The sequence below is a fragment of the Pempheris klunzingeri genome, chromosome 13 (genome assembly GCF_042242105.1).
Source record: "Pempheris klunzingeri isolate RE-2024b chromosome 13, fPemKlu1.hap1, whole genome shotgun sequence".
Classification (NCBI taxonomy): domain Eukaryota; kingdom Metazoa; phylum Chordata; class Actinopteri; order Acropomatiformes; family Pempheridae; genus Pempheris; species Pempheris klunzingeri.
This window is the reverse complement of record NC_092024.1, coordinates 9,350,969-9,358,439: the sequence shown is the minus strand read 5'-3', so window position 1 is coordinate 9,358,439 and position 7,471 is coordinate 9,350,969.

Sequence of the window (7,471 nt, the reverse complement as noted above, 5' to 3'; positions counted from 1 at the left end):
TTCTAATTGTGATTCTAATAGAAGTGGCGACTCTGGGGCCAAGGGGGACGTCACCTATGGCGTCACTCTGACGTCACAGAGTCTGATTCTCCGAGGTTGTAAATAGGACCCGCTGCAGCCCTCTGGTTACTTCCACCCTCCCTCATGGGAGTTGTGAGAGCTCCATTCACTATGGCGAGTGATACGGACGAATAGGCCCTAACAGCAACTTTGTAAGAATGCAGTGTGGCACTCTGTCCCACTTTGTTGGGATGCTCTCAGGTGGAGGGTTCATTACCTGTGAAGATCATGGTAATGGATTATTTTTTTCTAATTCCCAAAACATCATACAAATAAGCTAGCAGAGAGCTTGAGCACGTGACAGCCGCCACTGTGTGTGTTTGCTCTCTGCAGTGATGAGTGTGTGTGTGTAACGTGCTCAGAGCTGACAGTGTGTCGCTGCTCTGCTCACCAGTTGCACAACATGACATGAGGAGATACGTTCAGTGACTGACTGGTCCTCCTGTGATGCTGAGGACGCTGTGATCAGCTGTTTGGTGTCTGTCTCCCTCTGCTGTGAAGAAGAAGAATCGTTTTGGCTGCTGTCAACTTTCATCCTCATTTGTTTTCTCTTCAGAAAGGTTGGAGTTCACTCACTGCTCTCTCTGTTTAGTGAAGCCTAACTTTCCTGCACTAGTTGCTCTTGCCTTTTGTCATCATTTTTGACTGAGAGTTAATGGCGTGACAGTCCACAGTGCTCATTTGGCACCAGTTTTACCCAGATACCAAATGTGAGCAGGTCTGTCATTCAGTACCAACTTGTTTCCCAGTCAGACACAGAACAGTAGAGCAGCAGCAGCAGTAACAACACGCTGAAATGACAAAATAAGAGCAGCAGGCAGGCGACGACAAGGGAGACACCCAACTTTCAAGTAGCAGAAATGCAAAATGTACACGATTGTCAATAAAAGGTAAACATGTTAAAATGCGCGTTTATTGTCTCACTCAAATCTCAAAGCTGATCTGTTTGACTGCATCATACAAACACACAGTAACCTCATGGTAAATGTTGATCTGTGGCATTAACACTACTGCTAACATGGGTGTTGAACATCAGCAGTCATCCCTCTCAAACCTGGTGTTGTGACTCCCTTCTGTGGCCACCTGAGAGCAGCAAACACTCATGATTATAAAACACACTCATCACAACCACCATCAGCCACTTCCGGTGCCCACTTTCAAAATAAGACAACTCAAACACACATCGGTAATGCTAATTCTGTCCACCCCAACCTAATGTGGATGGACAAAAAGGTCACAATGATAGCACATGATTGTATTACAATCATTTTGTTGTCTGTAAGATTTAGATCATTTCAAATATTCCAGTTGTGTGATTGTACCACTTTGCAGCCGGTGGTAGAGAGACAGCACCGTCCCTCGCATGTAAGAGCTACACACTTTATTTGTAAAATAAAGTCTGGAAACATCAATTGATTTTCAGCATTTACTCTAATTAACTGTTAGGATTAATGATTGTTAAAAAAAAAAAATGCTACCTTTAACTGGACACAATACCAACATAGTGTGACCACAATCCTAAACAGAGAGTATACACCAGGTTGCTAGTTTATTAGGTAAACTTATTAAATTCAATTCAATTCAATTTTATTTGTATAGCCCAATATCACAACAGAGTGTCTCATAGTGCTTTACAAAGTTCACTGAAATAAACAAGTGTAAGTGAACAAACAATCTAATAAAGAGTCCAGCAGTCGATGAGGCTAATGGATCAGTCCGGTGGATCAGTCCGAGGCATCACCTGCCCTTTATGACCCTTCTTCTTCGGGAAGGAAAAACTCAAAAAACCCAGTGGGAAAAGAGAAACCTCCGGGAGCACCACAGTGAAGGAGAGATCCAGCTCCCAAGGACGGACAGGCTGTAGCCTTGGACAGACGCACATCCATTGGCTGGTGGAGAACCACATCAACGGGACCAGGACCAGGATCCATAGGAACCAGGGAACCACATCAGCAGAACCAGGACCAGGATCCACAGGATCCACAGGAACCTGAGAGATGAGAAAGCACAGAAACGCTCCGGGGAAGATAGCAAGTTAGAGGCAGACATTTGACTGACATGAGACATAACGATGGAGAGGAAGAGGAGGAGAGAGAATAGAGGAGCTCAGTGCACCATAGGAGTCCCCCGGCAGTCTGAGCCTATAGCAGCATAACTAGGGGCTGGTCTAAGGCCTGAGCCAGCCCTTAAATATATGCTTTGTCAAAAAGGAAAGTTTTTAGTCTACTCTTAAATGTAGAGAGGGTGTCTGCCCCCCGAACCCAAACTGGAGGGAGGTTCCACAGGAGAGGAGCCTGATAGCTGAAAGCTCTGCCTCCTGAACTACTTTTGGAGACTTTGGGAACCACCAGTAGGCCTGCATTCTGGGAGCGCAGTGCTCTAGTGGGGTAGTACGGTACTATAAGCTCTTTAAGATATGATGGGGCCTGACCCTTAAGAGCCTTGTAGGTGAGGAGAAGGATTTTAAACTCTATTCTAGATTTTACTGGAAGCCAATGAAGAGAAGCCAGTACAGGAGAAATGTGGTCTCTTCTTTTAGTTCTCGTCAGAACACGAGCAGCAGCGTTCTGGACCAGCTGGAGAGTCTTTAGCGACTTATTGGGGCAGCCTGATAATAAAGAGTTACAATAGTCCAACCTAGAAGTGACAAATGCATGGACCAATTTTTCTGCATCATCAGTGGATATGATGGGCCTGATTTTGGCAATATTACGTAGATGGGAAAAGGCAGTTCTAGAAATCTGTTTAATGTGGGAGTTAAAGGACAAATCCTGATCAAATAAGACTCCCAGATTCCTCACAGTGGAGCTGGAGGCCAGATTAATGCCATCCAGAGCAGTTATGGTAGTGGAAAAGCTGTCTCTGAGGTGTCTGGGGCCAAGCAAAATAACTTCAGTTTTATCTGAATTTAGCAGCAGAAAGTTGCTGCTCATCCAGGACTTTATGTCCTTAAGGCAGATTTGAAGTTTAACCAACTGATTGGGTTCATCTGGCTTTATTGATAAATATAATTGTGTATCATCTGCATAACAGTGGAAATGAATGGAGTGCTTCCTGATAATATTACCAAGAGGAAGCATATATAAGATAAAGAGTATTGGTCCAAGCACTGAACCTTGTGGAACTCCATGTCTAACCTTAGTGTGGACAGAGGATTCGTTATTAATATGTACAAACTGAAATTGATCTAATAGATAAGACTTAAACCAGCTTAATGCAGTTCCTTTTATACCAATGAACTGTTCCAGTCTCTGTAACAGGATGTGATGGTCGATGGTGTCGAAAGCAGCACTCAGGTCTAACAAGACCAGGACAGAGAGGAGTCCTCTGTCTGATGCCATAAGGAGGTTGTTTGTAACCTTCACCAGTGCTGTCTCTGTGCTGTGGTTCGCTCTAAAACCTGACTGAAAATCCTCAAATAGACTATTACAGTTTAAAAAATTACACAGCTGATTAGCTACAACTTTCTCCAGGATCTTGGAGAGAAAGGGAAGGTTGGATATAGGTCTATAGTTAGCTAACACACCTGAATCAAGAGTAGGCTTTTTCAGGAGAGGTTTAATTACTGCTACTTTATAGGACTGCGGTACATAGCCTGTTAGTAAAGACTGATTTGTCATATCCAGTAAGGACGTGTTAATTAGGGGCAGGACCTCTTTAAGGAGTCCAGTAGGAATGGGGTCTAGGAGACATGTTGACGATCTAGATGAGGAGATTATTGAGGTCAATTCAGCAAGATCAATTGGAGAAAAACAGTCCAAGTACACATCAGGTCTAACAGCTGTTTCTATGGTTCCTAGGTTTGAGGTTGGATCAGACCCTGTTAAGGGCAGGAGGTGCTGAATTTTGCCCCTAATGGTTAGGATTTTATCATTAAAGAAGCTCATGAAGTCGTTACTGCTGAGCTCTAAGGGAACACAAGGATCAATAGAGTTCTGGCTCCTTGTCAGCCTAGCTATTGTGCTAAAAAGGAATCTAGGGTTGCTTTTATTTTCTTCTATTAATGAGGAGTAGTAGGCGGCTCTGGCATTACAGAGGGCCTTTCTATAGGTTTTAAGACTATCTTGCCAGATTAAACGGGATTTTTCCACTTTGGTGGCCCGCCATGTCCTTTCTAGCCTTCGTGAGTGTTGCTTAAGCTCACGTGTCTGGGAGTTATACCAGGGAGCTTGTCTCTTTTCTTTAACTCTCTTCTTTTTTAGAGGGGCAATAGAGTCTAGTGTCATTCGCAGTGAACCTGCAGCACTATCGACCAGATAATCAATTTGGGAGGGGCTCAGATTAACATGGGGTCATCCACAGCACAGGGACACACTGGCTGAAATACTGAAGGAATCACCTCCTTAAATTTGGCAACAGCACTATCAGATAAGGATCTAGTGAGGACCTCTCTGTCATATAGAGCATAGTCCTGTAGCAAGAAATCAAATGTTATCAGGTAATGGTCTGATAAAATAGAGTTATGTGGGAAGACTCTTAACTGTTCAATTTCAACACCATAAGCCAAAACAAGGTCAAGAGTGTGGTTGAAACAGTGAGTTGGTTCATTTACACTCTGGGAGAAGCCAATTGAGTCCAGTAGTGAGACAAAAGCAGTGCTAAGACTATCATTATCATTATCCACATGAATATTAAAGTCACCTACTATAATCACTTTGTCCACACTAAGGACTAAGTCTGATAAAAACTCTGAAAACTCAGTTAAGAATTCAGAGTATGGACCAGGAGGGCGGTACACTGTGACAACCAACACTGGTTTTAGAGTTTTCCAGGTTGGGTGTAAAAAACTAAGAGTAAGATTTTCAAAGGAGTTATAATTGAGTTTGGGTCTAGGTTGGACTATTAAACTAGAGTTAAAGATTGCTGCAACTCCACCTCCACGTCCAGAATCTCTGGGAATATGAGTATTAGTATGACTGGGAGGAGTGGCCTCATTAAGGCTAACATACTCCTCAGGACGTAGCCAGGTTTCAGTCAGACACAATAAATCAATTTCATGGTCAGATATCAGATCATTTACTAAAACAGCTTTGGATGGCAGAGATCTGATGTTTAAAAGTCCACATTTCACTCTCCTGTCCTGTTTCATAGTGCCAGTGGTATTAACTCTGATTAAATGTTTATGCTGAACTCCTCTCCTGTTGGACTTAATAGATCTAAATGATCTGAGTGGTCGGGGGACGGACACAGTCTCTATGGGATGTTGGGTGGGTGACTGTACTAATGGAGGAGCAGAGAAGTGTGTAAGACTGCAGCTCTGCCTCCTGGTCTCGACTCTGGATTGTCAGGTTTTAGGACTAATAAACTTCGCCATATTTCTAGATAAGAGTGCAGCTCCGTCCAAAGTGGGATGGATGCCGTCTCTTCTAATGAGACCAGGTTTTCCCCAGAAAGACTGCCAATTGTCTATGAAGCCCACATTGTTAGCTGGGCACCACCTCGACAGCCAGCGGTTAAATGATGACATGCGGCTGTACATGTCATCACTGGTCACATCACTTATACTAATAATAATGTAGTCTAATTCGACAACTCTGCAATAAATCCTGCCTTCATGAACCATTCTAAAAGGAGCATTAATTTAAACAAAAAGATTATAACCTTCGTGTGTGTACTATCCTCATGTGGATTAATATAAGCATTACAGTGAAAAATTTGTGCTTACTAGCACTGCAGGCGGCCTTCTCATACTGTACTCTGGAGAACTGATTCTTATTTGACATTAGATTTTGCCAGTAGGATAATTTGTCTTTATATTATTCAAATGTATTCTTTGGAGAGTATCTATTACGCCTTTCTGTGCTGGTAACAGCAGTTTAATTTTACTGGGAATTAGTGCAGCCTGGATGTGTGAACTTCATTAAACCTATACGGTCACTTTGTGCAGAACCTCCATTCACATTTCTACAGTTTTACAGTTTTTCTTAGTGCCTGTTCCAGACTGAAACAAATAAAATAGAAATAAATATAAAATAACAGACAAAGTGAAACAATAAGAGTAGAAACATATATATGTATACATATACATATATATATGTGTGTGTGTGTGTGTGTGTATGTGTATATATATATATATATATATATATATATATACACACAGTTGTGAGAGTTAAGGTCTATAATTCAATCAAACTCTGCCGAGTTACAGTATCAGTAAACAGGACAATATGTGAGACTTTATGAAAGACTGGAATAATACAGCATGGTTGGATCGTGTGTGTATATATTTTTATTAGTAGTATTATTAGTAGTGGTATTATTGTTATTATTATTATTATTATTTTTATTATAAGACTCTGGACTCACCTGGTGCAGTAATTTACCTCTGTGTAATAATTTGTAATAATAATTTATGATACATCTTTTTTTTAATTCATACTTTTATATATTTATATTTTACTTTGTGTTTGAAGTGTATTCTTATTCTTATTCTTATTCTTTTGGAGCTGTGTGTAACAAAAAGCAATTTCCCCCTGGGGATCATTAAAATAATGATTGGGTGGTTACTTCCACCCTCCCTCATGGGAGTTGTGAGAGCTCCATTCACAACCGTGCTTGAGCACGTGACAGCCGCCACTGTGTGTGTCTGCTCTCTGCAGTGATGAGTGTGTGTGTGTAACGTGCTCAGAGCTGACAGTGTGTCGCTGCTCTGCTCACCAGTTGCACAACATGACATGAGGAGATACGTTCAGTGACTGACTGGTCCTCCTGTGATGCTGAGGACGCTGTGATCAGCTGTTTGGTGTCTGTCTCCCTCTGCTGTGAAGAAGAAGAATCGTTTTGGCTGCTGTCAACTTTCATCCTCATTTGTTTTCTCTTCAGAAAGGTTGGAGTTCACTCACTGCTCTCTCTGTTTAGTGAAGCCTAACTTTCCTGCACTAGTTGCTCTTGCCTTTTGTCATCATTTTTGACTGAGAGTTAATGGCGTGACAGTCCACAGTGCTCATTTGGCACCAGTTTTACCCAGATACCAAATGTGAGCAGGTCTGTCATTCAGTACCAACTTGTTTCCCAGTCAGACACAGAACAGTAGAGCAGCAGCAGCAGTAACAACACGCTGAAACGACAAAATAAGAGCAGCAGGCAGGCGACGACAAGGGAGACACACAACGTTCAAGTAGCAGAAATGCAAAATGTACACGATTGTCAATAAAAGGTAAACATGTTAAAATGCGCGTTTATTGTCTCACTCAAATCTCAAAGCTGATCTGTTTGACTGCATCATACAAACACACAGTAACCTCATGGTAAATGTTGATCTGTGGCATTAACACTACTGCTAACATGGGTGTTGAACATCAGCAGTCATCCCTCTCAAACCTGGTGTTGTGACTCCCTTGTGTGGCCACCTGAGAGCAGCAAACACTCATGATTATAAAACACACTCATCACAACCACCATCAGCCACTTC